Source organism: Nyctereutes procyonoides, unplaced genomic scaffold (assembly GCF_905146905.1).
Source record: "Nyctereutes procyonoides isolate TBG_1078 unplaced genomic scaffold, NYPRO_anot_genome, whole genome shotgun sequence".
Classification (NCBI taxonomy): domain Eukaryota; kingdom Metazoa; phylum Chordata; class Mammalia; order Carnivora; family Canidae; genus Nyctereutes; species Nyctereutes procyonoides.
In genome coordinates this window covers 6,180,754-6,199,571 of record NW_026575026.1, presented here as the reverse complement: position 1 = coordinate 6,199,571, position 18,818 = coordinate 6,180,754, and the positions used below count along the sequence as shown (strand labels likewise).

General features: G+C 40.9%; 1 long non-coding RNA gene across 1 annotated transcript; it reads left to right on the top strand.

Annotated features, from left to right (window-relative positions):
- Positions 1-1,956: 1,956 nt before the first annotated feature.
- On the top strand, positions 1,957-17,510 carry LOC129503308 (uncharacterized). The gene is made up of 3 exons (XR_008663150.1): positions 1,957-2,223; positions 15,696-15,763; positions 17,148-17,510. It is a non-coding gene; the product is annotated as an uncharacterized LOC129503308 (long non-coding RNA).
- Positions 17,511-18,818: the final 1,308 nt, after the last annotated feature.

Genomic DNA, 18,818 nt, shown 5'->3' with positions numbered 1-18,818 from the left:
GGATGCAATCCTGAAAACCTCCAAGCTTGGAGTGACCTAATATATGGAGGAGAGTGAGGTGAAGGAACGGTTATCAGAGTAATTAAACAGGAGCTAAATTCAGAAAAACAAACCAGTTCAGCTTTTCCCTTCCCCTACTATATTAAATGACAGGCACAAGTGGAATTCAATGTCAGGATAAGCCTGAAAAGTATTATCAAAATAAATCCTTCAGGGGTCTGTGTGAGAAGAGCAGGTCATGTGGGGATTTGAGACACGTACAGACACGGAGAGAAGGGACAGACTGCTCTGCCGGGAGGTTCGGGCTTTGAAGCACTTCTGCCAAAATGCACATCTTCCTAAGCTGGTAAGGAGGTGGAGGGGACAGGTACTGGCCTGCCAGCCCATGCCCAGGGAGCCTTAAGGAACTTGTCCAGTTAACCCACCATAACCTTTCATGGTTAACTAAACTAAAAAGCAGTCTTACCCTCAAAGTGGAGGCCCGGGGTACTATCAGAACTGTAGAAGTAACCCATGCCAGCTACTAATGGATGATCAACTCATCACCAGCCAGTTGATGAAAAGCCAGAGAGGGACCAAGATTCACTAACAGAATCACTGATCTAAGGTCATAAAAGAACTCACGGAACAGATGAAAACTTAAATTAAAAAAAAAAAACAACCTTAAAATATCTTTAGAGAGTCAAGTGGCTATTTTCATTGAAAGAAAAGCAAACAAAGATGAGAGGGAGGGCTAGGAAGAGGGGAAAGAAAAGTTTTCTATGAATATGAGTAATTAGCCCAAATTGATTCTAGAAATAAAAAATCTTATTGGGAAAGCAGAAAAAAAAATCAAGTTGCAAGAGATGAAAAACAGGATGAACATGGCTGAAGGCTGAGTTAGTATTCTAGACAATAAAATGTTACAAAGTCTGGAGAAAAAAGTGAAGGTGATAGAAAAAAAGGAATGAAAAATTAAAACGCAATACCTTTAACCCATGGTGTTAAACACCCACTTAATAGTTCTAGAAAAGCAGAACACAGGAAATGAAAGAGATGAACAGGAAATAGAAGAATTTCCCTTGAGTTGAAGATTCTGAGTCTTCAGATTAATAGTGTCCTTATATAGCTACATCCTAAGGGAATTTCTGGTCTCCCAATTTTAAATTTCCAGAGAGAAAATCAATCAATCAAAAAACCAAACAGATGGCCAAGAAAAGAATAAGAGTCAAATTGTAGTCAGACTTCTAGTTAGCAGCACTAGATGCTGAAGAAGTAGTTTAAGGAGGCTTTTTCTGTCTCTGAGCAGATGGAGAACTCCTCCCCACTTTTATGCCCACTTAGGATAATTTTAGTTTTGGCCCTCTATTTCCCCAAACCTACTGGTCCTCCTATCACCTGTAAAGCTTTTGAAAAGTGTGGATCCGTAAGCCCCATTCCAAGAGATGTGGGTGTATCAGATCCAGGGTGTGGTCTGGGAAATCTGTTTTCTAAAAAAACTCTGTGGTTTAGAAGTAATTGGCTTAGCCCTGAGGGACCCATGACTCAACTCCATTAGCTGTTGGGTCCATGGGGGGCTCCACTCCATGACGCGAACTCCAGTCTAGGACTCATTCCTCCTCATTCTAGACCACAGTGTTGACTCAGTGTCTGAGGTCTTGTGTGTCTCGTGCAGCCAGAACCCAGGCCACGGAAATAACGCTCGTGGCCTCTGCTTTGTTTTAGACTAAACAAGCCGTAGATGACAAACTAACAAAAGATGTGAAACATTTTTGTAAGTCCCAACTCAATTAGAACCTGTTACCATTCATTTCAGACCCACCAATCACTCGAAGCCTTCAATTTCCCAAAGAGGATAAAGAGAGAGCTTGGCCAGGGTTTTGCAGTTAAATTGCAGCTATTCCAGTCAGATGGATTTCATTGAGATTAAATTAACTTAAAAATTAAAGATTTGTCAGATCACAGTACGAGATTGTCTTATTCATAGAGAAGTCCCTGGAGCTGCCTTTGAATTTTCTCAAGTTTGTCCTTTAGAGAGAAGGCCTTCTACTGCCCACACCATTGAAGTCACATCAAAGAGCAGCTCCGAGCAGTCCGTCGGACACAGCAGGACATCAGCAGCCTGGGATGCTGTTTGCTGCACCCAGCCTGAGCAGACCGGAGCCGCTGAGGGTGGCCGGGCCCACCCCTCGGCTCGCACAGTACGGAGGGAGGATGCCGGTTGTCGCCCAGAGCCCAGAGAAGGTACGCCCTTCCTCCAGTCGAATGCCCCACTGAGGGGTGGCATGAAACTAAGTAAGGTTTTTGGTTTTTTTTTTTGTTTTTTTAACTGCAAAGAGCTGCATTGTGAGGGTTAGGAAGGAAAACGTGTGTGGGTGAAAGTGCACAGTGAATTCCAAACACCAACGAGAGGAGAAGCATTTACACGAGCGTGATTTTTAGTTATTAAAGCATCGGCGGACTTTTGAAGGCTCTCTCCTTTCTTCCCTGTTTGAACTTCTTTTCAGGATTACCCTCCAACACGGCGACGTGGATCTGTCACAGAGTGTGATTGCATTTCACCGTGTGGCTCCGTTTCCACCCTCTGACTTCCCTCCATTGTGTTTCTTTGTTCCCTTCCCCTAACCTCCTTTTTAAAATCCTGGCTTTTTTCAGTACTAAAGGAGAAGGGGGAAAAAAAGCACAGAACTTGAAACATTTATATAAATCAGTTTTATTAGTAATGATCATCCGTCACAGCTAATCTGAACCTCACTGTCATTGGTTTGTGCGGGTCATGACCAGCCATTCCACTCCTTCTGTACACTTAATGGTTAAATATTTTTCATTTTCATTTTTTCATCAGAAAACAGGGCTGAAATAAAATTTGGCTCCAAGGAAATGTCTGTGTTCAGCTAAGCATGTGTTGGAATTTCCAAAAGATTATACTCCTCTCAGGTCCAATAAGTTAGAGGGAAATTTTGATTACGCTGCCTGGTACTTGTGGAGAATGTGATTAAAAACTGATTAAAGGCCCTATCAAAAGATGCAGCTGAGATACTGGCTATAATTTCAGGAGTTAATAAAAATCATGATCTCAGTGTTTCTGAATTTCTTTTGAAACTAAAGAATATTTGCTTGACCCGAGGAAATAAAAACCAACAGAAACTTAGTTTACATAAGAACCTCAAAGACAGCCCTAACCATCAGCTTCTAACAATTGTGTGTCCAGGGAGGAGAGGCCCCGCAAGCCTCCTTTAACCTTTACGTACTTGTGGCCTTTATTTTGTGTATGGTAAGCGGTCAGCATGACATGTGCTTCTTTCTCCTTTTCTTTAAGTGGAAGACGCAGTGAATGCCATCAGGACACTACGGGAATAGAATAGTCTATTCTGAGTCTATTAGGAAGAAAAGGCAACACTTACTTGGTCTTGATTTAGGGAATGATTCATGTATTTTTCTTTTAATAGGGGATTCAAGTTTTCCTGATAAATTTCAAATTAGATCAGCACATTCATTGGCCCATCATCCTGCATATATTTGTCCTAAGATTTCTGATTCTGAAAACTGTTAAGAAACAGTCTGGTCCACATCTTTCAGGTAACGAGCGGTCACCTCGACCTCGCTCTTGAGAGTCTTGTTACTTGAGACCTTGTATCTGAAAAATGTCTGGAACGGGAAACACTCTTGATGTACAACTCACTCTGCATTTTCACTAATTTATCACAAGTGGGTTGGATATCCACAGAAATGTGTTAGAAGGAGTTTTTAAACTGTAGTACTATGTTCTCTTTTGTTGCTCTTATTTTAAAGTCTTTATTGTGTAGAAACGATTTTGAATACGTTGTCACGTTTAATTATTTATGAGATAATAGCAAGTTTACACTACAGTTAAAGAAAAAAAGAAGTGAAGACTGAAAATTCAAAATAGACTTTGCCACATTTTCCACAAGCCTGGCGCTTTTCTTTCTTGTTCCTTTTTTTTTTTTTTTTTTTTTTTTTTTTTTATTGTTGGAAAATGTTTCTGGGGAACCTCAAATGAAACAAAGTTAAATGGCCAGTCATGTTTTAGGTATATGTGGAATAAACACGGCTCTTGATTCGTGCTCTTAAGAAACAAACCATACTCTGCTTTTATCATTATTATCATCATCATCATAGTTTCTGTTGAGATTCCAAATCCCCTGAGAGTTTACACACCTTCAGCAGGGTGTGGCTGTGTCTCTGGGGTGTGGGGTCCTGCGAGATCCATGAAGGCCAGGGCTCAGGAGAAGGGCCCCGGTGTGCGGAGAGGATGGGGCGAAGCCAGCGCTGTGGGGGCAGCCCTGAGCCTGCGGCCCAAGCACCGTGACCAAGGGCCAGGGCAGCCAGATGGGTGGCAGGTGCAGGCCGCGCTGCGGGCATGAGAACCACAATGAGGCCTGGCTGCGCCATCACAGTGGTGAGGCCTCTCTCCTCCCTACGGCCTGTCCTTAACCCCCTGCAGGACACAGGGTGCCCTTCCGGCCCCTTTGTCTTTCCCCTTCTCCGCGCTGGCCTCCACCTAGGGAGACCTCTCCATTCTCACACTCCCAGCAACCCCAGTTCTGAATATCTTGCTCCCTATGCTACATGTATCCTTCTCTTCTCTCTAGTTTCTGCAGATCTACTCGATTGTTAAGAACCCAGCTCAAAGGTTATCTCCTTTATGGATGTTTCCCCACCCACACCTCTCCTGCCACCTACCCCCCCCCCCATGCTACTGGATATAGGAGTTAGTCTTTCCCGTGCCTCCTAGAGCAATAGGTTCACTTGTCTTTTATAAAGCTAATCACGTGATACCATGCATCTACCCGAATGGGCAAAATAAAAAATAGGGACAACTCTTAAGTGCTGGTGAGAATGCTGACAAACTTGATCATGCATGCACTGCTGGTGGGAATATACAATGGAACCGTCATTCTGGAACACAGTTTGGCAACTTCTTAAATGTAGAGGTTTTAAATCTCTGGCATATTAAAAAAAAAAAATCTGAGCATCGAGCTACTCTATGACCCAGCAGTCTTGCTCCTAGGCATTTTTCCCAGGGAAATGGAAGTGTATGCTCCCACAAGCACCGGTACATAAATGCTCATTGCAGCTTTATTTGGAGTAGCCAAAGGCTGGAATCAGCCCATGTGTCCTTCAACAGGTGAACGTTAAGCAAACTATTCAGTAAATCATACTATGAGCTACTACTCAGTAATAAAAAGGAACGAACTATTGATAAATGCAGTAACTTGGATGAATCTGTAAGGTATTATGCTTAGGGAAGAAAGAAAAAAGAGCCAATCCTGAAAGATTGCATACTGTTTGATTCTATTTGTGCGACATTTTAAAAATGACAATTTTAGAAATGGAGGACAGATGAGTGGCTGCCAGAGGCTAAGAATAGGGGAGGAGGATGGGAGAGAAGTAGGTACAGTTAGTTCTAAATGGGCAGCACAACTCGTGTGGTGATGGGATCATTCAGTGTCTTCACTGTGGTGGTGGATTTGGAACCCACACGCGTGATGCAGTTGTGTGGAACTCAACACACACAAACAAGTACAAGTAAGACAGGAGGATTGTGTCTGTAAATACGCCAGTTTGATATACTCTAGTTTGGCAAAGTGTTACCACTGGAGGAAGTGAGGCAAAGTATAGAAGAGGTCTCCTTCCATCATGTCTTACAACTAGATGTGAATTTACAATAACCTTAATGAAATTTTAAAGAACAAGCAAACCCTGATGACATGGGACGAAAATCGGTCCACATGACTTTATACTTGAGGACAAATACAATGACATAGACCTTCACACTCCTAACCCCTTGTAGGCTGATGATAGATGCACACTACAGTATTGCTAAATGAATTAATTTTGGAGGACAGAGGAGAGCGAAGTGTCAAAGAGAGCTGACATTTCCGCTCTGAAGTACTGGGAAGAGAGTGATACCTTTAATTAAGAGACATGAGTACAACTCAAATTTGAGTTGAGGTAGATAGGTCTCTCTCTCTCTCTCTCTCTCTCTCTCTCTCTCTCTCGTTTTCTCACTCTTTTTTCTTGAAGTGTTGAATTTGAAATCTCAGTGAGATATCCAAAGGGAGGTATCTAGTGGGCAGTTCCCAGTATTTCTATCCTCTCTAGCAATCTAGCTAAACAAATGTTCTAGGTGTGACTCTGCGATTCGAGGTTCCACGTACCTCAGTACATTGCTTGCAAAGGACTTGATTAAGCTTCCATAGTTCATTTACTTCAACACTGGATATTGTACCTCACACCCCAAATTCAAATAAAGTTGCCATGTTCCAAATAGCCTTCTCATTTTATAGCTGCAACCTGTTCATGGATTTTGATCCACAGTTTAAATTCTTAATTCTTTGTCAGAGAGATTATTAGATGTTTTTCCTTAAGCCTGAGTCATCAGGTTTCGCTTTTAATTAAAGATCAATTAAAAATGGACACAAGAATATTTGACACGAAATCTAAACATTAGTCAATGGGCAAATATAAATGCAGTTACATGTACTATTGTTATATATCACTTTTACTATCACTTTGTGGGAAACGGCTGACTGTGGTACAGGTTTTAGTATCACAGATCTACAGAGAACTTCAATCATCATCCAGTTCTACGATCACAACAATCTTGAATAGTGGTCAGTGTTCTTCTTGACAATCTGTAAGCACTTATGTTGCATATGCTCCCCTAGTCGTTTCTTGAGTCATATCACCTAACTGTTCATAGGAGTTCTTTCTTAATGTCCAAATGAAATGACTTCTAGCAGAGACCATGTCATATTCATTTTTGTGCTTCCGCAATCTCTTATTGTGTTAGGCAACAAGACAGTGCCCATATTATGCGCTTATTGATTAAATCAGCGACTTCAAAAATGTTTCAGTTTTATCCTGTTTCCTCACTTCTAGGCCTTTAAGGAAAAGAAAAGCCTAAAAGCTCTCCTGATTATGAAGATAAGATAATAATCAAGTCAGCCCTTAGTTTTCTCTTCTCCAAGTTAAGTAACTGGAATTAATTTAACCTTTTCTCATAGAACCTAATCTCCTTTCCTAATTAATCATCCTTACCATTCTCCTTTGAATCCACTTTAGCCTTCATACATCCTTTAAAAATTCATCACCAGTTGGACACTCCATTCCAATAAGGACCTCATTAACTTAAAATATATCAGCTTGATGACTTAGTGGCTTATGTCCATTATTTGTTACCTGGTTTTTCATGGGCCACACAACCCTATGACGGTCTCTGCCACATTGTAGGGATTTGATAAGTATTTGTTGAATGACTGAATTTGGTCACATTAATATTTGGTCATGTTGTGTGCCTTTCTCTTTGAGAAAAGGGTACCAGGCTGTGTTCCTGTCTGGCCCAATATCTTACAGATGTTAATGAAAACATCTCTTTCTGCTTTTACTCAAAGGGCAAAGGAAACATCCTGTTGACAGCTACAGGTTTTCATAATCGCATCACTGTGACTGAACATGTTTTACCAGGTCTAGATTACCCACCTGATCCTGTCTTCATGATACCTTCATACGAAGAGCCTCATATGGTTGGATTTCTGGTGGGCCCATTACACCAAGCCTGCAGATAGGATTAAGCATGTTTGAATTCTAGTGATCACTGCTAGGCTTACTCTTAACACTTCTGTGCAATATGAAATATCATATTATGTATATTTTTACATAGATATTATTTAGATTTTTAGATTTTTAAATTTATTGAAAAGCAGGAACTGTGTTTCACTCACCTTGTGCCTTGTACAATGACTTGCACACAGTGGGCGCTCAAGTATTTGTTGAACTAAGGGCTCAGTGAGTGAATGCCTTTTTTTAGCTTCTATTAGTTCAGCGAAGGTGGCATATTTAGTTTTACTAAAATAGCAAACAACAAATATTTGTCCATTGATTGAAGCTGCTATTCTTTTGCCATCGATACAGCAAATTTGGCAAGTGTTATCATTTTAGCATTTCTGAGTTCTATTTATTTATTTATTTAATTTATTTATTTTTTAATTTTTTTCTGAGTTCTATTTAACTTATAGTCTGTCATTATATCAAATAGATGTTTGGTACTTTCCCAGTGTTTCCTAAACTGGGAGTTGACCCGTAGGGAGATCATGGGCTGTTACCAGGAAGTCACAGAGAGCAGCCCCAGTGCCCTGACTAGCTGCTTGGGGAAGAGGCAGTGAACTGTGGGTGACCCAGCATTCTCCACCTACTGCCTCCCCTCGGGCACTTCCTCCTTTCAGATTTGATGTGATACTGAGAGGGAGACCAGAGCTACTGCAGGATCCGTAAGATGAAAAGCAAACTTACTTTTTTGGGGACAGTTGATATGAGTCATGGAAAACCCAGGGGAGTTCACAGGATGAAAAAGTTTATGAAGTCCTGGGGTGACCTCAGGCTGATGCTAATTGAATTCCCTTGACAAAGGATCTTAAATGATCTAGAGCAGTTACTGTTTTTAAATGAGAGCAGGGAAAACAGTTTTCCCAGGGTGTTTCATTGGAGACCAAAAGGTCACTCAGATTCTGTGGTTACAGTCACGTGCACATCAGTCTTTGGATTAAGTGAGGGCTCAGTCCAAGGGATCTGGAATTAGAAGACTCGGGTTTGGCTTCGTAACTATATCATTCTTATTAGCTGAGAACAGTGTGATTTCACTTTAGCACCGAGGCTTAAAATATGTCAAGCAAAACATTTGCATTTCTATTGTCTTTAGCAGAAGTTCAGGATAAGTCTATACATCTACAGTCTGTAAATGGCAGCAGACTTGATTTATCATTGTTGTATCCCAGGGTGCAGACCTCTACTTTTCTCTGTATTTTGCACACCTCACAGAACAGTCTCACCCAAGTTCATGATTTCCATCATCACTCTGTAGATAGGATTTTTTCAGGACATACATGGTTTATATCTGCTTTCTGGGGAAATTCTTAGTAGTCTCCTGCCTATCATTCTCAAAAATACCCTATAAAGAACTCTTCTTTTGAACTCCAGACTGATGTCTAAGTACCGTAATACCTCAACCTCAATATAACGTAGACATTTTACCCTCAGCATGCCAATATTGAACTATATCCTCAGAACTCCTCACTTCCCTATATTCCTTGCCTCCTTTGACACCCCCAGCTCCTGTGATCTCCATGTCTTTGTCCTTCCACTGTTAAAATCCATGACCCTCTACTCTCCTTAAAATTGTTGCCCAGAAACTTTCTCGGTGTTTCTTCTCTTTCATTGAGGATTCTAGGTAGATTCTTGCTCACAGTCTCTCCTCCCCTAGCCCCACTATCTATCTGACTTACTTCAGTGTCCGTGTACATGAGTGTGGCAAATGCCATTGGTTGCCTACCTCAAAACCATCATCAACTGTTATGTTTTCTTCCCAGACAAATGAAATCTGCCTTTGTTCATGTGAGAATGTCCTTAGTTCCAGGAAATGAACAGAGCACAAATACCGGTGTTTTCTAATGTGCTGATTACTCTGTGTCTCATTTTAATATGCAACCAGGCATGACAGCCATGGCTCCAAACCCATCACAGCAATCTCAGTTCCCTTTGTGATTGTCCAAGGATGCTCATGCAACCCAGTTGGGGAATTTCTACTAAAGTTTTCTGGGAAAGCTTTGCTTTCATGATTAAAAAAAAAAAGAATTTTATAAGAAAAAGTCTTCTTGCCCTTTACTTTCCTTCTTTTTTTGGATGCTTTCCGATGAGGATGCTTTTAGCTGTTGTAGCCATCTGGAAACTCTGAAGTGGTAAGTCAACCTGCTGAGGATAGCAAGATACAAAAGGGTAAATAAAGATCCTGGATCTCTGATGCTACTGTTGAATCTGTAAACCTGAAACCTGGCTAATTCTGCAATTTAAGTTAGGAAAGCATAAATATTACTATGTTAAAAATCACTGTCTGTCAGGTCTTTTTTTTTTTTTTTTTCCCAGTGGGCTCCATGTCCAATGTGGGGCTTGAATTCATGACCTTGAGATCAAGAGTTGTATGCTTTAATGAAGTCATATATTTTGCTAAAAGCATGTTTATGATAGGATGCCCCATCTAACTTCCTAGAGGCCAAAACTGGAGGTCAAAAAACTTTCTGTAAGGGTCAGATGACAAATGTTTTAGGCTTTGTGAGCCATATAGCATCTGTTGTAATTACTCAGTGCTGCCATTATAGCACAAATGCAGGCAGAGATGACACATAAACAAATGAGTGTGGCTGTGTTCCAATAAATTGTTACCTGCACAAATAAGCAGACAACCAGATTTGACCCGTGGGCTATACTTTGGGGACCCCTGTCCTATATCCTCATTAAAAAGTGACAGGGTATGAGCTTCTAGAGGGCTAACTACATCTTTTGATATTTCTTGGGCAAGAAAAGATTAGCACCCTTTTGTGGTGCAGTGTAAGAAATTACTACAGAACTGGGGATTAAGTACTGAGGATGCAAACAGGTGGATTACCTGGACTCAAAAGGTAAGAGAAAGGATTTTGTGGAGATGAGAACCTTAGAGTCCCACAGAGGTTTTACATGGTCATTATAATTCCAGAGATTTTGTGTCATGTGAGTGGAGAGAAGGAGACATTACCTATATCACCAAAAGGTTTATGGGATTTCCTGAAGCATCAAAATCTATTTTGACTAAGAACTTCAACACTTGTTATTTGGAGAGAGAAAACTCTCCTGGGATGTATAAATGATAGAGGACAGAAGGTGTGGGTGAGAATCTGATGTATCAGGTTGGGCTTCTGTGGGTCTCCTACTGAATGCACAGACTTCCTTCCAGACAATTTTTGCCGTAAGATCTGGTGTTCCTTTGATAGAAGCACCAGCTTGCTTTAACTTACCAATTCACACATATTTTAGAGGAAACCTAACAGGTGCTACCTGACTTGTACAAAGAACTTTTCCTGAGATATGGTGGAGGGACTCAGCTCTGTGCTGTTGGATTTTCTGAGGTTTCTAGATGGACAGTGAGATTCATTAGGGTTCCTAGTGGAAGAAAAGGAGCCCCTTCTTCAGGTCCGTAAGTCCTCCACAACTGTCCAAATAAATTGGGTAAGATTGCTTTTCTCCCCTACGCTACCTTAAAGCTATCATTGCTTATTTAAATTTGAATCCATTTGTATAAAAAATAATGGAAACACAATGATTACCTTTAGGGAGAAGAAATAGGAGGTTTGCGGAAGGAAGTCAGGAAGTCTTAATTTCTTTTGGGGAATCCTTGTGTAATATATGGAAATTCCATCTGCCTGTATTACTTTATCCAAAAAAATGTTTTAATTACCTATATTTTGAAAACCACTGGCTGTGTCTGTGTCAGGTAGGGTTGGCAGGTGAAGGTAGGAAGGTACACTGCAAAATTCATTTCAGATCCTGATCCCTGCAAGGAACAACTCTGTGTTCTTATACATTTAGCTGTGGTCAATGTTTGGGATTATTTACAAAACAATGCACATATTGTGCTTTGCCTATTCACACAAGTTTCAACATAAATACTGCTAAAACTACAAGCCACAGATCTGTGAATCTCATCCACTGAGATTCAATAGCTTGGTAACATCAACTCCAATAAAAGTGGTGAGGGGGCATGAACGAATAAAAGTTACAAAGAAGAAAGAATAAGTTTTGAGGTAGGAAAGTTATGGAGTTGATGTTGAGCCAATTAGTAATGGAAGAGAATTAAGAATCTGTCCCCCCATGGAACTGGCAGTTACACGATGTGATGGCGGTGTTGGCTCATGCTACAGTGGTAACCGTTTTCCCGCACAGTTATACCTTGAGGATATTGCAAGTTTGCTTCCTAGCCACTGCAATAAAGTGAATGTCACAATAAGAGTCAAATGAATTTTTTGGTCTCCCACTGCATATAAAAGTTAATGTTTAAAAAAAAAAGTTAATGTTTATACTATACTGTAGTCTGTTAAGTACGCAGTAGGATTATACCTTTAAAAAACAATCTACATACCTTAATTTAAAAATACTTTATTGCTAAAAATTTCTCATCATCAGCTGAACTTTCAGTGAGTTTTAAATCTTTTTGTTGGTGGAGGGTCTTGCCTTGACATTGACGTCTGCTGAGTGCTCGGGGTGGTGGCTGCTTGGGAGTGGGGTGGCGGTAGATGCTTCTTAAAGTAAGACAACAATGAAGTTTGCTACCTTGATTGATTCTTCCTTTCATGAATGATTTCTCTATAGCACATGATGTTGTTTGATAACATTTTACCCACAGTAGAACTTCTTTCAAAATTGGAGTCAATCCTCTAAAACCCTGCTGTTGCTTTATCAACTAAGTTTATGTAATATTCTATATACTTTGTTGTCATTTCAACAATCTTCATAGCATCTTCACCAGGATTAGATTCTATCTCAAGAAACCACTTTCTCCTCCATGAGAAGCAACTCCCCATCTGTTAAAGTTTTATCCTGAAGTTACAGCAATTCAAATATGATAATAATGAAAAAAATTGAAATATTGTGAGAATTACCAAATTGTGACACACAGACGTGAAGTGATCAAATGCTGTTAGAAAAAATGGTGCTGATAGACTTGTTCAAAGCAGAGTTGCTACAAACCTTTGATTTGTAAAAAACTCAATTATCTGCAGAGTACGATAAAGCAAGGCCCAGTACGATGAGGTGTGCCTATATATAAGTGTATCAAATCGACACATTGTACGTCTTAAATTTGCAGAATGTTATATGTCAATTATATATCAGTAAAGCTGAAAGAAAAAAGAATCAGTACCAAAAGAAAAAGAGATATAGAGAGTAATTGAATCTCTTCAATAGTATTGCCATTACAGGGAAAATGTGTGGACTTTGCTGCAGAAGTCCCTAGAGCTTCCCCCAGTGCAACTCCTGTCTTTGTGGGATTCACTTGTTTCTGTTCTTGGATTCCCATGAGCTATCTGTTTTGTTTCTTTTTATAATTAACCCACTTTCCTTGACTTAGCATAAGTGAATCTGTGTTCTTTCTTTCCAAAAAAACTTGAACTAATTGAAATTTCTGCTCTGGACTTTAGTCATTTTCTCCCAAATAGAGAATCTCTAGCTAGAGAGGCTGGGATGACATAATCACCCTTAATGGATACACCATGAATCCTAAATTCATCATCTCTCATTGATGGAAAGTATATAAAACAACTCCAATATCCAAATGATATTTCAAGATCAAAAAGTAAAAAGTGCAAATGATATTATAGATTGAATAGAAGAGACCAAGTATGTGTGGGAGGGAGAGGTCACTGAGTATAAGAGGAAAGGACAAAGAATCAGCCAGGGTCAACCCTGAGAGAGATTGAAAATAGGAGAAAAAAGTCTTTCTCTGTCCATGTCTCTCCCTACCCTTTCCAGGCACGCATCTTGCATTTGGTTTCTACTACTTGTGGCTTCACACCCAGTTGAAGCTGGGTTGCCAGTTGTTTGAGTTGCCATTGTTATAACCCATCTTTCTTCAAGCACACCTTGTCTTCATCAAGAAATCAAGAAAATGGAAAGATCTCAAATAAACAATCTACAACCCAAATTTCTAGTGCTCAAGGAATTCGAAAAAGAAGAAAAACCCCAAAGTAGCAAATGTAAGGAAATAATAAAGAGGAGAAATAAATGAAACAGAGAAAACAGAAAAGCCATAGAAAAGATTGATAAAACTAAGAGTTTTGGTTCTTGGAAAAGATAAACACAATTAACATATCTTTAGTGACACCTTATTTTATCCCAGGGTTGAGATGCCTACCTGTCCCTGAAAGGTAATGTAATGAAGCAGTAGGGGACAGAGTTTCTTGCTTATATAAGGTATTTTTCACTTCCACAAAAATGCACAGCCTGTTTCAGTGAAGGCAGCTAACTGCTGTAACAAACAGCCCTCAAATCTCAGGGACTTCATAGAATATGCATTTCTCACGCATGATACAGAGCGGAGAATGAGCGGGAGCTCTGTTCCACGCTGTCATTCAGGGATCCAGTCCACTTCTCCTCTGTGGCTCTGGCATCCCACAGTCCTCCACTGAATCATTTGCATTTGACAAGAAGAGAAAGTATTAGGAAAGAGCATCCATTTAAAACACTTTCAACCCCAGTGATACGTTGTCACTCGTTCACATTCTGCTCACAGGAAGACCAGGAACTGTAGAGCCCAGAAAGCAAAGAAGAGCTCAGCTATTAGTGAATATCAGAAATCTCTACTATGAACTTTCCCCCATATTTTGGAAATGTCCTACCTGGTCAGCATCTTGTTTTCCACTCTTAGATAGATATAATCAATAAGAAATATTTCTCGATGACAGAAAAGCCCAGGCAGTGGTAAATGGCAACTGACATTGTTCTTAGTTGATAGGACAGCGAGAGGTAAGGGCAAGAGCTGTGGCAGACAGAACACATGCCCCGTCTAATAAGAGTAGCCATTGCTCAGCTTTGACTGGTTGTTAGCATTAGGAAATGTTCACTAAGTTTTTCTAGGTCTTCTGATTTTTCAGGTGAAGAGCCTGGATTTGTATGGGAAATATAATCTCAATTATAAAATAAAAACTGCTCATTTCTGTTTCTGGTAATTTATGAAGTGACTCCTTTTTCCTCCTACTTCCTACTTATTGCCCTTGACTCTATTAAGGTTTTACCTAATACAAATATAAGAGTCTACCCATAGGTATTGGCATCATAACAGAAGGTTCTTGAAAACACAAAATCAAAACAATCTAAAGGAATGAATTTCTAACTATAAAATTTTAGATGGAACTGTTAAGGATATTTTTCAGTAAGGACATTGCCCCACGGCCTGCCAATCACATCTTGTGGGTGACGTCTGTGTTATCTTGGTTGTGTTGTATTGTGTTGTTGTTGTGTTGTGTTGTGTTGTGTTGTGTTGTGTTGGAAAAAACCTGTAGTTCTATAAGCATTAAGGTGTTCTATCGCCATCCTCTGATGACCTAACTGACTTTGTGTTTAAATCTCTAAAATGAGTTAGAATGTCCTTGCCACTCTTTGGTGTCCTTGCCAATGTTACTTGGCTAGTTTCAGCGCTGTGAGCAGGGACTGGCACTGTTACGGATTGATCTGTTTCCCCCAAATTCGCATGTTGAAGGCTAATCCTCGAGGTGACTGTGTTTTGAGATATGGTCTATGAGGATGTGATAAAGGTTGGGTGAGGTCATAGGGTGGGGCCCTAATCCTAAGGACTTAGTGCCTGAGGAGATAGGAAGAGATGCTACAGTTCACTCACTTATTTGTGCTCATATACTCTTGCTCTCCATGGGTGCACAGAAGTCTATGTGAAGACACGGTGACAAGGAAACTGCCCATGAGCCAGGAAGAGAGGTTTCACTAGAAACCAACCCTACTGGCCTCTCGATCGTGGACTTCCAGCCTCCAGAACTACGAGACAATACATTCCTGTTGCTGCAGCCGCCCGTCTGGGATATTTTGTTACGTCCACCTGAGCACACCTTACCTGTGGCCTCAGAGTGTTATTGGGCTCCCATGAACATTTAACTTACTTTGGGAAATACATGCAGAAATATTAGAACTGAAGCGATGGAGTTATTCTGAGGATACACTGAGCCTCCGGGTGAATCTCTCCTAACCCAGGGCTTTTAAAATGTGTATTGAAGTGTTTTAAACAGGCTTGCATTCTCCACTTCACCACAGGGCCCAGTGCTCCCTAGCTATCACTCATGGCCCCCTCCATGCTTTTTTTTTTTTTTCTTATTAATCCCTAGAGGCACCCGTGTGACCTGGAATGAGCCGAGGCGTGGTGAAGAGGTATTGGGAGGAGGCCAGAGAAGGGGTAAGTAAATCAATGAGAGGTAGGAGGCAAGACAGCTAAGAACCTGGGCCTGAGAAGAAGGAGTGTAAGGAAGGAGGAAACCAGGCACCAGTGTCGTACACAAGAAAAGGCCAGTCCAGCTAGGGCTGATAGGACACCTCTGGATTAGCAGGTAGGTTGGCAGAGCCATCTCCTGGCTTACGCGACAATCCTTCCCTTCTCTCATGTTGGTAGATCCTAGAGCCCGATGTCCACAACTGAGACTATAAAACTGCCAGATACTTGCCTCCCAGCATCCCTTGCAGCTAAGGATGCCGTGAAAACACACTTTCCATGAGACATGAAGGGAAATGTGACTGATTTCTCACCTCATGTAAAGAGAAAAATGGATCAGCAGTGTTCCTGTTCCATTCTTTCTCACTTGGTGCAGTTGGGTGAGGGAGTACAGCTATCTCACTGAGCATCATGAGGCAACTGGCTGGAGGAAAGAAGCCAACATGTAGGAAAGAAGGGAACAGAAAGATGGAAAGAGGTTGGGCCCCTGAGCTACTGAACAAATACCAGGCCTGCCCAGCCTCAGGCTCCCTGGCTGTCTGAAAAAAGCAAAACAAACACAAAAACAAAACAACAGAAACCCTTTATTCAGGCTACTTTCTGTCGGGGATTCTGCCAGCTGTATCCCAAAACATCTTAGCTGGTACGCTCCATGAGAACGAATCCAGCAGAGTGGGGAAGGGAAGTGACAGCTGTCGTTGAGGTTCAGTTACACAGAACGTGAAGGAAAGAAACAATGGCTTGGTTGTGAAGAAAGGTGGAGAAAGAGGAGATTAAACCTAGAACTTTCTTCTATAAGAAGGTATATGTGAGGGTGAAGGGTATAGACTCTGGATCCAGAAAGACGCTGGCTTAGATCTCAGTGCTACCATTTGCTAGTTGTGAACTGGCTGTTTGACCTCCCGGGGCCTCCCCGTCCTTACCTGTAAGGTGGGGGTACAGTAGAGCCCACTGAGGACTGTTGCTGCAGGGCTTACGTGAGTCCAGGTAGGTGTGCCTCTTAGCCAGGGCCCGGCAAGTGTTCACTACATGTTAGCTGCGGCTTAGACCGTCCCTGATCTATAGCCTTCTTGCACATCTCCCTCCAGGTTGCCCATCCACACCTCGAGCCCCTGGCGTCTGGTCTCCCTCTCCTTCCCACCATATGCTCTTCATTTTTGCTAATTAGGAAAATGTCTTGGATGTAGCAGAAAGACATGTGGCATGCTGTGTGAAACTGGATGTTTTGGGCTTGGATAGATTTAATTCACAGAGTATGCTATGTGCTGTCTGGTTATCCAAGGAACCCAATAAAAGCTGATCTCATCCTACTGATTGAATTTGCTGACACGCTTATCATTTCCTTTTACAGTTTTTATGGTCCAGAATGATTCTGTTGCCAGCATCTTCTGATAGAAGGAATTAACTTTTCCAGGCAGTGCAATCATGCTATTTATTAAAAGAAGCATTGAACAATCCGAATGGACTTCAGAGCTGTGTCCTGAGCCATCTGGCCAACTCTCGGGCAAGAAACTTCTTTGTTCTTTAGAGACCAAGCTTTTTCCCCAAGCACTAACAGAACTGAAATGGAAGAAGTTGGAATTATTCGTCTTTGGTACGTAAAGAATAGCTTACTATTTATGCATACGAAGGGACATTTTTAAAGGAAGGAAGCAATTAGAGGATGTTTTGTCCCCGCCTCAGTGACCTCTCCATTTTAACCTTAGTCTTTTTACATCAGGGCTGTTTTTATGTTGTGTTTATGAACCCGTGTCCGTGAATACAAACCCTTTGTGTATTTCATTCATTTATTCAATATTTGCTGACTGCCTCTGTGATCCAGCGTTGTTTTAGGGGTTGTGATACTGTGAGGTTCCTGTTCCCAGGAGACTGAGCCCTGGGCTTGGGGTGCATGTTAAGGACAGACCTGGGTCGAAGGCACTTGGGGCGCAACAAAGGAGAACGCTGCAGGAAACAAATGGCAAAACTGTTCTGAAGGGAACACTGGATGTGGAACCTAAATTTCCTGAAGCATCAAGGATGCCATAAAACAAACATCAGTTTTTCGATCATGCTTCTAACTACATTTTTCATTATAGCATTGAGATATTCAGAGCTCCTATTCAAATCAGAAGCTGTTACTCAATGTTTTCTGAATGAAGGCAGTAATGATTCCTTATAATATGGTTTATTATATGAAATTAGTTAAATCTTAGGCCTCAAAACATAATATGCACCATAAAATCCTGATATAACATAGTTAATCTATACTTTGGGGGTTAGCCCAGTTCCCCTCAGTTATCATTATAAAAAGGTTTCACTCCAACTAGAAGAAAGAGCAGCTTAATTCGTAAAAGAATTCTATATGCTGCTGCCTTAGCTAAACAAAGACAGAAAAGCAGGAGGATGGAATGTGGATTTGGTGAAATGCTGGCATAGAATACAAAGCAGCAGTGAATCCTCAGTAGAAACGCATTTCAGTCTAATAATTGCAGGTGAAATTAACTATTTTGGGGGAAGAATAAGAGGAATGAATCAATTCTATTTCAGGTTAGCATTTTGATGTGAGGTGTTAAGCATTTGTAATTCCAAGTTAAGAAACACAAAATGTGGCATTTTTCATATTGGATATGAATTTCTATGTTTATGGATACTGTTTCTATATGTATTATGCATTTTTTTTTAGTATAACCATTTTCCTTCTCAAACACTTTTTTTTTAGAACTACATCCCTTCCTGAACTACCCTGCATCCCTTGCATCAGTCCCTAGGCTTCCCGAAGGAATCTCCATGTTAATCTACTGATCCTTTGCCCTAGCCACAATGTCCTTTTTAGGGATTTTAGAAATGGGCGTAAAGCCCATTCTGCCCCTCTGGCTCTGAATTGCTGAGGCTGTAGATTAGGTACTGGGGCAGTGTTAGCACCCATATTTCTTACTGTGTGGTGTGGTCTGCAGAGTCCAAGAGAAGATGAAGCACAAGCCCAGAAGAGCAGGAGGACAGACAACAAAAGTTCTTGGTTCCAGTTGTTCCCAGGTTCAGT